Genomic DNA, 14,156 nt, shown 5'->3' with positions numbered 1-14,156 from the left:
CAATAGACAGAAGAGGGTGTGCGTTTCGTACACTCCTGGAAATTGAAATAAGAACACCGTGAATTCATTGTCCCAGGAAGGGGAAACTTTATTGACACATTCCTGGGGTCAGATACATCACATGATCACACTGACAGAACCACAGGCACATAGACACAGGCAACAGAGCATGCACAATGTCGGCACTAGTACAATGTATATCCACCTTTCGCAGCAATGCAGGCTGCTATTCTCCCATGGAGACGATCGTAGAGATGCTGGATGTAGTCCTGTGGAACGGCTTGCCATGCCATTTCCACTGGCGCCTCAGTTGGACCAGCGTTCGTGCTGGACGTGCAGACCGCGTGAGACGACGCTTCATCCAGTCCCAAACATGCTCAATGGGGGACAGATCCGGAGATCTTGCTGGCCAGGGTAGTTGACTTACACCTTCTAGAGCACGTTGGGTGGCACGGGATACATGTGGACGTGCATTGTCCTGTTGGAACAGCAAGTTCCCTTGCCGGTCTAGGAATGGTAGAACGATTGGTTCGATGACGGTTTGGATGTACCGTGCACTACTCAGTGTCCCCTCAACGATCACCAGTGGTGTACGGCCAGTGTAGGAGATCGCTCCCCACACCATGATGCCGGGTGTTGGCCCTGTGTGCCTCGGTCGTATGCAGTCCTGATTGTGGCACTCACCTGCACGGCGCCAAACACGCATACGACCATCTTTGGCACCAAGGCAGAAGCGACTCTCATCGCTGAAGACGACACGTCTCCATTCGTCCCTCCATTCACGCCTGTCGCGACACCACTGGAGGCGGGCTGCACGATGTTGGGGCGTGAGCGGAAGACGGCCTAACGGTGTGCGGGACCGTAGCCCAGCTTCATGGAGACGGTTGTGAATGGTCCTCGCCGATACCCCAGGAGCAACAGTGTCCCTAATTTGCTGGGAAGTGGCGGTGCGGTCCCCTACGGCACTGCGTAGGATCCTACGGTCTTGGCGTGCATCCGTGCGTCGCTGCGGTCCGGTCCCAGGTCGACGGGCACGTGCACCTTCCGCCGACCACTGGCGACAACATCGATGTACTGTGGAGACCTCACGCCCCACGTGTTGAGCAATTCGGCGGTACGTCCACCCGGCCTCCCGCATGCCCACTATACGCCCTCGCTCAAAGTCCGTCAACTGCACATACGGTTCACGTCCACGCTGTCGCGGCATGCTACCAGTGTTAAAGACTGCGATGGAGCTCCGTATGCCACGGCAAACTGGCTGACACTGACGGTGGCGGTGCACAAATGCTGCGCAGCTAGCGCCATTCGACGGCCAACACCGCGGTTCCTGGTGTGTCCGCTGTGCCGTGCGAGTGATCATTGCTTGTACAGCCCTCTCGCAGTGTCCGGAGCAAGTATGGTGGGTCTGACACACCGGTGTCAATGTGTTCTTTTTTCCATTTCCAGGAGTGTATATGTGGAGCTGTTGACGTTTTAGGTGCAGCACAAGTTTAAATAAGACATTCGTGAAGTAACTTATTGTTGTCCACTTTAACAATTCTTTCAGCGATCTCTAAGTAGCGCATATAGAATGGAAAACATGGGTATTTTTTACTTAACATGGTGCTGCAGCGCCGAAAGAGGGACAAATTGAGAATCAGCTAAGAAAATACAATAGTTCGACTGCCGAAATAAAGACCTTCTGTATGGTATTTATACTGCTGTAATCCTGTTTAAATTACAGATGAAATAATGAAATCTGATAAGGTAGATCACTGACTAGCTTACTAGTTTTGCTACTCATCTGTCAGAGCTGATATGTGTAGCTCAATAATCTTGTGATCACTGATCCCTGTATCTCTCACGATGCTCTATATTTGGTCAGGATTATTTGTTGCTAAGGTGTCAAGTACGTTTCCAGAACCATTTCCACTTCGAGTGGTCGCTTGAACTTATTTTCCAAAATCATTTTCTGAGAAAGCATTCAGTACGATTTCGGACGACATTTTATGCCTACTACTGACTTTAAACACGCATTTTCGTCAAAATATTGAACGTAGATGGAAGGCACCAATAACTTTAATTCTGTGAGTGGGGTACCTACTTCAAACGAGACTCAAGTTTTCTTTGAACTGTTCAGAAACTGCGTAACCTGTTATTACAGCTGGTAGTATAAACCCTGAAACGAATGTGATTCAACATCTGAATTGAAATAGTTCGCTCAGCGTTGCGTAAGACGTAGTTTCCCAAAAACCAGACTCATACATACGAAGTGCTACAGTAAAATCATACACACTAAGGCTAATAATTTTTGGATAACATTTAAGAACTGGTCTTAGCTGATCAGCCTTGTCCAGTGACCATACTTACAGCTATAATACAGTTCTTTTGAGAAACACTATCACGCGTTTTAAATATGCCATAGGATTGGCTTACTAATCGCTAAGATAAATACATGCAGCGATGTGATCAGTGTATTAATGTCATTTAATATGATCATTAGTTAACAGTTTTGCGTGAATGAATGACCGGAGTATTGTGCATTTTGTTGTTTTTAAGTGCTCTCTGTAACAGTAGAAGCTCATGAACGGATAATCTTCATTGATCTGAAATCAAACAGCTTGAGTTAATGTGTTTCGAATTACTGTAAGGTTGCAGAACAAACTCTTCGTGATTATCTACACTACAACAAAACTTTCAGTGATACTACATAATAGTACAGAGACTAAATTCATGTTAGAACTTGACTCTGCCTAAAGATAAAGTCGATATATACAGCCACTGTGTTTTTATCTTGTTAGTTTCCAGAAAAAGAGAAAAACTGTTTACATGCCTATTATCCATTATTACAACCGACAGAGCAACATTAACTCTTATGTAAGTAGTTACAAGGTAAACATGTTGCAGTTCACGCAAGGATATTCCACGTGGTCTCTTCGAAAGCCACTGAAAAGATACTTTTTGCAAACTTTTAGTGAAAGCCTAGTTTGATTGCATAAAACGTATTGCAAAAACTACATTGACAGGTTAAAACTAGCAGAAACTCCAGCGTAGTGGCGTCTTACCTTCGAGATGTGAGTTGTATGTTGGAATGTTAATCACTCGCTGCTAATTATTCATCTCTGATGAGAAGTCAAGCCGGAAACCTGTAACAAGAAGACAGCGTGTACAACTTTTTACAGAACCCTACTTGAGGTTATTTGTATGATATATTAAACTAAACTGAAACTAAGCTAAACTCCGGCCAAACAAGTCTCTGAAGACCCAACGGTACTGACCGACCGCCGTGTCATCCTCAGTCCACTGCTGTCACTGGATGCGGATACGGAGGCTCATGTGGTCCGAACACCGTTCACGCTGTCGTTGTTAGTTTTCGTGACCGGATCCGCTACTTCTCAACAAGTAGCTTGAAAACAGCGTTCACCTGACGGGATGGTCACCCAGCCACGTTTTAGCTAAGCCCGACAACGCTTAACTTCGATGATCTGACGCCAACCTCTGGTACCACTGCGGCAAGGCTATTGGCGGTATGATACATTAAGAACTAGAATAAACATTACTGATGTTTCAGAAAATCGTAGTAGAGCGTCGGTACTGTGTATTTCAATTTTAATATACCGACTGATTATTCCTCATAACCTTGAGCGGCCCCTAGACTGTCAGTAATACTGGGCACTAATAACGTACTATGTATTGATGATTGGCTTTATGCAGTGAATTGCGCAAACTTCACGCCCAGTCTCGGAGATGCAAAATGACAGAGGGCTGCCTTTGGGCTGCCTTTGCGCTCGCAGGAAGAAAAGAGAAGGTAGAAATGGATGTAGGAAGGTGTAAGAAGAGTGGAAAACTTATCACATGAAGATTTACTAAGTAACTTGAGGATAAGCGAGCCAAATATTGTTGGAACTTTCTGGAGACGGACACTCGCTCATTTGATGTTCTTTAACAAATGCAAACGAGCTATAATCAAGAAAAGTGACACTTATTTACGACAAACTAATCCCGCAACTGAGAGCTTGTCAGCTACGAGTACATTACGTTATTTGCCTACAGGAAATTCATTTGAAGACCTTAGATTGGTAAGAACGGTAAGCTTTATAATGAGAGAGACGTGCACAGCTGTTACAGGCATTTTGAAACATTACATAAAGACGTGGAAATGTGTACATACACATTTAATGTTGAAAGTATTGGCTCCAGTTCCTCTTCAACTCTAGATCCCCTTTTCGTTGCACTTTCTATAATTACTTTGCAATGAATTTAACTTTGGTATTAACTGAAGTCCTTCCACTTCCGTATACAATTCCCTATACTTTGCCAACCACTGATCATATTAGTATACTCGCTTTCTTTTACATACGATAAGGCTGGGAGACTTCTACAGACATCCAATACTTCTAAAATGAAGATAAGTTCACATTGATTTCGAAGCCACATCCAAAATTCAGTTTCAAAACACTACAAACTGGGCAAAATAAACAATTCTGCATACGAGACTGAGCTGACAAACTTATGCAATATTAGCCGGAGACGGACAAGGGAATCGTCTAGTCCGACGTGTCGAAACCTACCCTGAAATTTTTTACACGCGAAGAATGCACCGTGGCCGAGCGATTCTAGACGCTTCAGTGTGGAACCGCGCCACCTCTACGGTCGCAGGTTCGAATCCTGTCTCGAGCATGGTTGTATGTGATGTTCTTAGGTTAGTTAGGTTTAAGTAGCTCTAAGTTCTAGGGGACTGATGACCTCAGATTTTTAGTCCACAGTGCTCAGAGCCATTTGAACCATTTTGAAGAAAACACCTAAGGAAATCCTCTGTCAAAATTTTGGCTGATAAGGAGCACTGTAAGTATTTTTTGAACAATGTTAAAGTTGCTTGTAACAACAGTTTGTAGAGCCTTTCCTGCCTACCGCGCGATTCCGCGAGTAATGAAACGCAGAAAAAGTACAGCCGCGTAGTGCGTCGTCCAACATACACGCGCGCCCAGTTTAAGCGCTTAAACCATACCAAAAATGTCTCAGATCATTAACTTTTTAAAATAACTTTCATTTCGAATCGGCAGCTAAAATGTAAATCTGAAATGTAGCACCGTACAAGACTCATTTCTCTTCTAGTAACATGTGGAACAATTTTATCTAGCTCTGGATTTTAATTTGTTCACACGAAATATTTTACAACAATACCTGTAGCTCAGTAGTTACGATAAATTTTTTTTAAAAACATATACACTGAGGTGACAAAAGCCATGCGGCAAGTCTTAATATCGTGTCGTACCTCTTTTTGCCCGACGTAGTGCAGCAAATCCACGTTACACGGACACAACAAGTCGTTGGAAGTCACCTGCAGAAATAATGAGCCATGATGACTCTACAGGCGTCCATAATTGCGAAAGTGTTGCCGGTGAAGGATTCTGTGCACGGATTAACCTCTCGGTAATGTCCCATAAGTGTTCGATGGAATTCCTGTGGGGCGATCTGCGTGGCCAAATTATTCGCTCGAATTGTACAGAAAGTTCTTCAAACCAATCAAGAACAATTGCGCCCCCCGTGACACGGTGGATTGCCATCCATCCATAAAAATTTCATGGTTGATTGGGAACATTAAGTCCTTGAATAGATGTAAATGGTCTCCAGGTAGCCGAAAATAACCATTTCCAGTTAATGAACGGTTCAGTTGGACCAAAGGACACAGCCCGTTCCATGTAAACACATCTGAGACCATTATGGAGCCAAAACCAGCTTGCACAGTGCCTGGCTCTATGGTTTCGTGGGGTCTGCGTCACACTCGAATCCTACCATCAGCTCGTACCAACTAAAATCGGGACTCATCTGACCAGGTCACATTTTTCCAGTAGTGTAGAGTCCAGTTGACGCGGTCATCAGCCCAGGAGACACGCTGCAGGCGATATCGAGCTCTTAGAAATGACACTCGCGTCAGTCGTCTACTGAAATAGCCTTCTGACGTCGGTTTTCACTGCACTGTCCTAACGGATTCGTTAGTCTAAGCCCCACATTGATATCTGCGGCTATTTCATGCAGTGCTGCTTGTCTGTTAGCACTGGCAGCGCTGCACAAACGCTCCTGCACTCGATCGTTAAGTGAAGGCCGTCGGCCCTTGCGTTGTCCGATGAGAGTTAATGCCTGGAATTTGGAATTCTTGGCTCTTTCTTGATACTGTGGATCTCTGATTATTGAAATTTCTAATGATTCCCGAAATGCAATGTCACTTGGGTCTAATTCCAAGTCTGCGTTCAAAGTCTGTTAATTTTAGTCGTGCGGCCATAATCACGTCCGACACCTTTTTACATGGACCACCTAAGTGCAAATGACAGCTCCGCTAATGCACTGCTCTTTTACAGTCTATGTACGCGATACAATGCCATCACGTGCATATCTCTGTCCCATAAGCCATAGTGAAATGTTCCTTATTTATTCCCTGTTCTCGTCACAGAAATTTGAAACGTAGTACTGGATGACGAAAGAAATGTTTTGTTTATCGAGATGCCGAATTACAGTAATAGTTCTGGATAGAATGCCAATTATATTCTTTTCATCGTTGTCCTAAATGAAGAGACGTCGTTAGGTCCAGGTGAAAAGCCAACAAAACCACAGAATTATTTTCGAATGCACAAGCGACACTTTCTTTTCCTTTTCTAATCCGTGTACATGTGGTGTCTGTTCTTTCGGATAAGTGCAATTTGCACCAAGCAGCTTTTGTACGAAATATGATTGGCTGGATTTACACACAGCATTTTAGGAGATAACAAGAAGCCTAGACTTCACTTCAGCTAGGAATTGCTGTACAGTATTAACTATTAACGACATCTCGTCTACTTGTTTACTTTCAGTAAATTTCGCACTTTTGCGACTTCCTTTTCCGTACAAATCCCTGACTCTCTTTAACGATGTACAGGCAGCCTGGAAATAAGTAATGCTAGTCTCGGTTGCATTTCAGAGTGCCTTGACTCATAGGTCTCCCTCGGTAACGGTGCATTAATCCTTACAAGCAGTTCTAAATCTTTGCAAGACTTTTTCTTTCACACTTTTGAGAGTTTGATTTTGATGCATATTTCATACTTTCTGTAAGCCTTTCTTCACATTTCTACAACTTACATTCGCCTTTTGCGAAACGAAGCCAGCTTTTCATAAGGCTTAACTTTAAACATTTTCTCCCTCCTTCGTTTAACCAAAAAATTTCAGCCTTTTCTTTGTCATTGAAAGCTATTTCTGAACATGTTTTCTTTGGGCTAGGAATGTACTGTATTTTTTTTTACTTTTAAGTTGCACACCTCCCGTCATTCGAGCCATAACTCATAAAATTACCAGTTATTTAATATTTTTTCAATGTTTCCACAATTACTAACGAAATTTTGACATTTTTGGAATGAATGTTAAATAAAATAACTAATAATAACACATATGTAGATCTTCAGGAGAAGTAGTTGATTTCGACTGCATATCAAGTTCATCTTTGCAAGGTTGTAAACATAGGTTCCACTTTACTGTGAAACCTAGGAACATGCACAAAGACAGATGAAATTAGTAACCACATTCGAAGAAAACAAAAAGAAAATTAACTCAGTTGTATCACCATTGTTAACATCTAGCGATACCGCAGAGGCAACTACTAATTACTGCAGGTATAAATGATTCGAGGAAATAGTAACTATGAACAGTTCTGTGACAGGAATTCTCAGTGGAAACTGAAATTCGGTTTACAAATTACCATCACGTTGTGCCGTGTTATCTACACACAGATGTGCCATCAACGAAGGATATCTGCTTCCCGTGTTACGCCTAGGCCGTCTGCTACTGCAACTGCTACTGCTGCTGCTACTGGGGACCTACGATTCGACAATGTTCAACTTTTTCAAACACCTACAGTCTGTCGTAACAGTCAACATTTTCTTACTGTGTTTCTTTCTCTGTGGTTTTTTTTTTTTTTCAGTAAATTTCAGGGTAGGTTTCGACATATCGGATTGGATCTATCCCTTGTGAGTACAACCAATCTAATTTCAGTACATCCGTCGACATATTGTACAATACGTTGCTCAGTCTTCAGTCTTGATCACAGACGGACAAGAATATTTCACATTACAAAACACTGCAAACTTTTACTGACAGTGTAGGCGCTGCTTTAGATATTTTAATGAAAGAAACATACTGAAAGCAAAGTCACTTAATGAAGCTAAAATTCAACACCTTCAATAAAGGGAAGTGGCTTACCTTTGGATTTTAGTACGCTGAAGTACACCTTGAGCTGCTTGATTATTGAATATTTATCGGTTGCAGTAAACGATGTTTCTATAGAGTTTCTACTATAGTTCCTCGTTTCCATAGACAGTCACACGCAACTCTTCACCATGAATAATGCCTAGATATCTGGTTCAGAAAAGAGTCTACTGAAATATGAATGCAGTTGACAGCAGATGCTGTGTGTTATCGTAGTCAGAATGCGTTTGTTAATTTTTACTAGTTTCATGTCAGGATGGTACTTAGTTACTGAGAACTCGTGACCGGTGTTAAAGCTGCACGAGACTCCACATATTTTACAATGTACAATTAATGTTTATTTCATTATAGTTTATGCTGTACTCATTTGCCGACGTGAGACAGAATCAGAAATAATAACACACATTGATAAGCCAAAACGTTGTGACCCCTGACCACGCTTGGTTCCTTCGGCTCTAAGGACAGGTATTTTCTCCCAGCATCATGGGTCAATGCACATTATAGTTATCAGGTGACATATTATCTACACCTAACACACCCCCGCAAGAAAGTAACCATGAATATTTACATTTTTTGACCAGACACGCCCCCAGACCTTACCCGTTTAGATATTTGCCTTAGGGAATGGAGTATATAGTGTCACAGCTCTCCCATTGCTTTGAGGTGGTGTTGTGTTATATTTGTTACCAATTATTGAGGTTTTCCAGCTATTGAACAAGCATGTTTTCATTAACGGTGATATTTTAGCAATACACTGTGTTCCTACGGTATGAAATACATCGAAAAAAAAACGATCTATGGATACTAAACCAGCACTAATTCAGAACATGTCGTTCTTTTGAAACATAACTATCTCTTTATTCACACTAAGTAATGAGTTCTATCGACTGTGGATTTCAAGTTGCTTCTCAATATTTCTAGATTTCCAGATGGTTTTTATGTCTTTCCTCACGCGCATCTTCTAATCAAGTTGCGTGCCTACGGAGTATCGTTTCAGATGTGCGACTGGATTCGTGGTTTCCTGTCAGAGAACTAACAGTTCGTAGTAACTGGCCAGAAGTCATGTAGTGAAACCGAAGTGTTAGAGGCTCTCTGCTGCTCTTAATCTTTGTAAACAATCAAAGAGAAAATCTGAGTACCCTCTTAGATTGTTTACAGATAATACCATCTGTCTAGCTATTTCTTCAGATGATAATAACGCATTGAAAAAGACTCAGACAAAATACCTGCAGGGTGCAAAAAGTAGTGAATTGACCCTAAACAGTAAGAGGTTTGAAGACTTCTACATTAGCACTGAACGAAATTCTTTACGTTTACGTTAAACGATAAATCACACAAATATATAGGTTGTTGATTCAACAGCATATCTTCGACCTCTTCTGGAGTATTGCTACACGCTATAGGATCCTTGCAGAGTAGGATTGACGGAGGATATCGAAAAAGTTGAAAGAAAGGCAGCTCGTGTAGCATTTTAGTAAAATAGGAGAGTGTGTCAGGAATATTTAAGTGCAATGGGATGGGAAATATTAATAATATTGACATTTTTCGTGTCGGCGAGGTCATTTAGGGAATTTCAGTCACCAACTTCCTCCTCCGAATCCGAAAATATTCTGTATAAGAAGTAAGAGATAGGGCGATTCTTAAGAAGTGCGTACCAGTTAATACTTCTTACAGTTTTCTGTATTTGATTTGTATATATAACATGTGTGGTTAATGTTGGTTTTCAAAATCAAATGCCGTTTCGTAATATATGGCAGCCTTTTTAGACGATACGAATTTACGATCCTCCATTACCCTATTTCATACTCGACTGTGCTTTCAAAGTGTTTATCTAAATATTCGTGCGTCTAGTACACACATATCTACGGACTCTGTCAACGTTTTCATATGTTGTGCTAGACGTTATGTACACTGTACATTATGACCTGTGGCTTTTGATGTCAGTAATAAATATCCAATGGAGGATACATATAATTTCTGTTCTATTATCCATCCTGTGCCTACCAAAAGCAAAAGTTAACTAATAGAGCTTCGTACATTACCTCAAGTCAGCGACGTTTATCAAGTGTCATCCCAGGCCCTTAATTCTGCTTGTGACAGAGAAGGGTACCTTTAATATCCTAGTAATATACCATTTAATAATGCACTGTGCTGTACCACACGTCTCTAACGTAGTTTTCATTTTAGTCCCATTTTAATACAAGAACATTTAAGTGGCCTGTTATGTCACATAAGGAATAACTTTCAATTAATTATGCTTTGCAGAATACTCAACGTCTACGTCACGTGTTCGACTTAACTACGAGCTAAAATTACCAGGAAAAGTGGCAATTTCCTCTCATTAAAACTTTCTGCCGAAGCAGAAAATAATTAGGCCCTTCATGCAGAAAATTAAACTTGGAAACACACCACTTTTATGTTAATTACAATTCGTGCAGAAATTTAATTCTTCGGCCAGACGAAGAGCGTGTGAGATGAAAGTAGAAGTCAAAATGTGAAAAAAGAAGTCAATTTTAAGACACAAAAGGGACAGAAATGTTGCTGTTGTGTTTTAGAGGTTATGACGGAAGGGAAATAGCAACCATACTGCACTGGAAGTATTTAAAGCATAGCAAAAAGTACATTAATGGCTCTCTTTGCGAACAGGCTCTCAAATCAACAAATCTACATAAAGCAGTCTCTTATGATTACGGACTTTAACGTAAGTTATTTCTGTGGAGTAGCAAAAAGTTCCTCAAACAAGATCACGTGATAGTGTCTGAGCACCTTTCCCAACTGATCTCCATCTCCTAACTACATTCTTGTCAACGTAGCAATAGACATTGATCTTGCCTTTGTTATTTTCTTATTTTTTTCCTGAACAGCAAAATTTCCTTAATAATTTTCTTTGTTACTTTAATTTAAAAATCATCTCAGTTTTATTAAGTATCGCATTGTCCTCTTCACACACAATTGCATCACGTTAATTTTTATTGTTGTATGTGTCATTCTGCATAAACGCATGTAATTGCGTGTCACATGCCGGTCCCTCCGTTTATTTATTTCTAATCTGCACGTGTGTACGCATACGTCAGTTATGTTTTGGCACTGATAGGGGCTGTCAAGTCAGTCCACCTGGAGATACCAACCATTTTATTTCATTGTCGACAAGTTACGTAATGTAATGATGGTCATTTATGTTTCGTGGCTGAGTATGATTATATCAGCCTGGGTATGTTCTTCCTCTTAGTTTTATAACTTCTTTCAACTTAAAGGTTTCGTTTTCTGCTGTTCACGATAAATTATCAGGTATGTTTCCTGCAAGCGTACAACAATTCGCAACTTTTGTGCGGCCCCATCGGTGTAACACCAGAATCTTATGTGAACATTTTAACATAACAGTTATACAGGGCATTTGTTCCGTATGTGAAATGTTGATATTTTTACCATGAAGGATAGGATTTTAGATTTGTAATCGTGTCTCTTCTGTCACTTTAAAAAAATTAATAAAATTATTTGGAACGGTATGGAAACAATTCTTTGCTAAGATATTTGTTTTGTTCTTGAGCACTAGGACTCTTAGTCATGTTGCTTTCTATACGAATATATAAAGGGCTTATTTCAATAGCAGTACAAGTCCATTTTTGCTCATTCTGAGATGCAGAGTCCTAACTAACCTAAGGACATCACACACATCCATGGCCGAGGCAGGATTCGAACCTGCGACCGTAGTGGTCGCACGGTTCCAGACTGCAGCGCCTAGAACCGCTCGGCCACTGCGGCCGTCTCAGAATGAACATAAATGGACTTGTACCACTATTGAAATAAGCCCCTCATATGTCGCTGCATCATTGTTATTACTAGCATATCGAGTTTGTGTCCAGCCTGCATTTAAAATAAGCATGGTATGTTAAATCAAAACATAAATTTTCTTATCCGTGTAACACTTTAAATTAGAGTGTGATGCACGTTCTTTTTTTTACATATGATGTTTTTTTCGCTTACGATGTCATACACTGCAATTTTTTTTATCAGAGTAGTAGGTTTCACCTTTGTATTTTGTGGTTTGTCAAACGATTTTTATATTGAGTATTACGCTGTAAAGAGGTTTCCCTAAGCTGAATTGCTGTATTTTGCTTCATTACAAATCTGAAGATGGTTGTCATTTTTTAATTGTCTTATGGAAATGGTATCTAGGCATTAAAAGATTTTACTGATTTTATTTTTTAAATTTTAACAAACTGGATAAAGATCACCTTCTCCAGGGATTACTAATTACGTTCGTCACGCCACTAAACGTACGCTGCATCCTATGGAATGAGACTCATTTAACATTTTTTTGATAATGTGTGTGGCTCCAAATATAACGCATGTGTGCCTGTTTTGTTTTCCTGCTGTTGGCTTCAAGGATATTACTACCGCCTTTGTCTTTAACGACTGGAAGATCCTCGTGCGGGTAACAGTAGCTTTGGTCAACTCTACTCATAGCTGCCGAGTTGCATTATGAGACAAAAGAATGACGACAATGACAAGTAACAACATAGCGCAGGATACCGCTCTCTGACTGTAGCTCATGTTGGCTTCGTAACATATTAAATTCTCACGGTCAAAGTGCGTGTACAGTTCAGTAATTCTAATGATTTGTGTATTATCACTCCTTGATCTGTGGAATTAATTTCATTTAATCACAAGTCTGCTTCTTGGAATTGTAGCTTCAACAAACGGAGTAGAGGTAGAAGTTACCGCCACTCCCGTTGCTCGCTGCAAAAGACGAGGAGCCACGTGCAGCGCGTGTGGGCCGGCTGTCACTGGAGGACGGGAAGTTCGCCACTGGCCGGAGGCGTCACCGCGTCCTGTTTAGCGGCCGACCATCAAAGCGACGCCGGCGGCGCCTATTTCCGGACACAGCCGTAAATCCGTCCGTCCCGTGGCGACAGCCCTTTGCCTCAGCGCTGGTACTGATGCGCGGCCAATACTGCGACTGGCGCTGTGGCGAGACGCATTCTCGCTACTGTACAAGACACACACCGCCGCAGTTCAGGACACAATCTGGGATTCGTTAAATATATTCGCAATTGCGAATATGGAAAATCATTGGCTGTAGAATGGAATGACGACAATGGAAATTTCTGCCGGACCGAGACTCGAACCTAGATTTTCGCCTTACCGTGAGTGGTCATCTTACCATTTGGCTAACGGTGCAAAAGTCACGGCCAGTTGTCTTTTATCTCGTCTGTCGTTGCAAATCTTAGTCCTTTCAGCGGGGTTTTCAACTGTGTAAATAGAAAAAAGGCCGCAGGGCCACGTCTCTAGAGCACGGAGAATGAGACAGCACAGTGAATTCATTTTTTGTGGAATACTCATGCACCAACAGGGATGAATGTGCTGGTGCGTTATCCTGATGCAAGAGCCGTGAATTGTCTCGCAGCATTTGAGGCCGTTTCCTTGTAACATTTTCTCGCAGGCGTCGCAACATATCGCAATAGTACCATCGATTAACAGTTTGTCCCTGTGGTATGAATTCAAGATGAACTAATCCTTCAAAGTCAAAGAAAAATATCAGCATGGCTTTGAAATCTGACCTGACCTGAAGAGCTTTTTTTGATCTTGGAGAACCTTTCCCGATCCATTACGAAGATTGACCTTTATTCTCAACATCATAACCATAGACAGTCTTCGATTGGCAGGCACAATTTCTTGACGTCCCTGACATGAGCGTCGTCGGTAAACGTGGAAGGGAGTCTTACACAGTCATTTTTAACTTCAGTCCAGCCACTTATAAGCCGTGTGAACCATTTGTATCATTTGGTGTATCTCTGTAAAGGTTTTCTTGAGTTTCACGTCAACTTTAATGCAGACACGTTGCTTCTATATGATGGCAGAGTTCTGCCATCTCGGAATTCGCAAACTGTGGGATGCAACATTCTACTCAATACAGCACTGAACAATAACTAACAGACATACAG

The 14,156-nt window shown here is 41.5% G+C and overlaps 1 protein-coding gene across 1 annotated transcript in view; it reads right to left on the bottom strand.

Annotated features, from left to right (window-relative positions):
• Window positions 1–14,156, bottom strand: part of LOC126456513 (probable G-protein coupled receptor 179) — a 1,523,402-nt gene that overhangs the window by 800,582 nt on the left and 708,664 nt on the right. The window contains exon 3 of the mRNA XM_050092263.1: window positions 3,045–3,125. The gene's annotated coding sequence lies outside the window, so the exon portion shown is untranslated. The remainder of the gene's footprint in view (window positions 1–3,044; window positions 3,126–14,156) is intronic.

The sequence above is a fragment of the Schistocerca serialis genome, chromosome 2 (assembly GCF_023864345.2).
Source record: "Schistocerca serialis cubense isolate TAMUIC-IGC-003099 chromosome 2, iqSchSeri2.2, whole genome shotgun sequence".
Taxonomy (NCBI): domain Eukaryota; kingdom Metazoa; phylum Arthropoda; class Insecta; order Orthoptera; family Acrididae; genus Schistocerca; species Schistocerca serialis.
The sequence above is the reverse complement of the archived record's forward strand: the minus strand, read 5'-3'. Positions and strand labels throughout refer to the sequence as shown.